At 32.3% G+C, this 1379-nt stretch overlaps 1 non-coding gene across 1 annotated transcript; it reads right to left on the bottom strand.

Annotated features, from left to right (window-relative positions):
* Positions 1–834: 834 nt before the first annotated feature.
* Positions 835–907, bottom strand: TRNAS-GGA (transfer RNA serine (anticodon GGA)). Its single transcript has one exon. It is a non-coding gene; the product is annotated as a tRNA-Ser (tRNA).
* Positions 908–1379: the final 472 nt, after the last annotated feature.

The raw sequence follows: 1379 nt of genomic DNA, 5'->3' as shown, positions 1-1379 counted from the left end.
ACCAGGCATCTTAATGTCTGTAAGAGATTATATGTTTAATTAAAAATACAGTGGTCCACAAAGAAATATTACTATAAATTACCAACAATCTCAAGTTTGGTAAACATGGAATACAACCTTGAAGAATATTGTAGGTAACTGTATAAAAACAAATACTTAAGACAATTTTAAAGAAAATCTGCTGAAAAAATATACTCTTAAAAATACTAGTGACATTATGTAACAAACTGATTAAAGAACATGAATATGTGGCAAGATTAATTTTATGCTTATAATTTTTAATGTTTATATAATCAATGTACATAATTGTTGAAATTTTTGCTTTAACAATTACACTATATTTACTTTTGAAATCTTGTATAGTTTCAGCATTATAACAAATAATTTTGGGAATAAAGAGATAAACATTTTTAAAAACTATTCAATTTTTATATCCTTAATTAAATTCCTTTTAAAAAAATTTTTATTGAAGTATAATTGATTTACATTGCTGCATTAGTTTCAGGTGTAAAACAAAGTGATTCAGTTTTATAAATACACATGGACATACACACACACACACACACACACACACATATATATTAATTCTCTTTCAAATTTTTTCCCATATAGTATACTAAGTAGAGATTCCTGTACTCTACATTATGTCCTTGTTGGCTTTATACTATATACTACATTATATATATACTATACTAAGTGAAAGTGAAAGTGAAGTCGCTCAGTCGTGTCCGACTCTTTGCGACCCTATGGACTGTAGCCTACCTGGCTCCTCCCTCCATGGGATTCTCCAGGCAAGAGTACTGGAGTGGGTTGCCATTTCCTTCTCCAGGGGATCTTCCTGACCCAGGGATCGAACCCGGGTCTCCTGCATTCCAGGCAGATACTTTAACCTCTGAGCCACCAGGGAAGTATATGCTATATATTTTTTATATATAGTAGTACATTGTATGTTAATCCCAAACTCCTGATTTATTCCTCCCTGCCACGTTTCCCATTTGGTAACCATAAGTTTGTTTTTTATATCTGTGAGTCTGTTTCTGTTTTGTGAATAATTTCATTTGTATCATTTTAAAAAATTAGATTCCACATATGAGTGATATCATAGGATATTTGTCTTTCTCTCTGACTTACTTCGCTTAGTATGATCATCTCTAGGTCCATCCATGTTGCTGCAAAGGCATTATTTCATTCTTTTTAATGGCTGAGTAATATTCCATCGTACATATATACCACACCTCCTTTATCCATTCCTCTGTCCATGGACATGTAGGTTGCTCCATATCCTGTCTGTTGTAAATAGTGCTGCTATAAACATTGAAGTGCATGTATTTTTTGGATTATGGTTTTCTCCCGGATAAGCGCCTAGAGGTAAGATTATT

This window comes from Ovis canadensis, chromosome 4 (genome assembly GCF_042477335.2).
Source record: "Ovis canadensis isolate MfBH-ARS-UI-01 breed Bighorn chromosome 4, ARS-UI_OviCan_v2, whole genome shotgun sequence".
NCBI lineage: Eukaryota > Metazoa > Chordata > Mammalia > Artiodactyla > Bovidae > Ovis > Ovis canadensis.
This window is presented reverse-complemented; position numbering and strand designations above follow the sequence as displayed.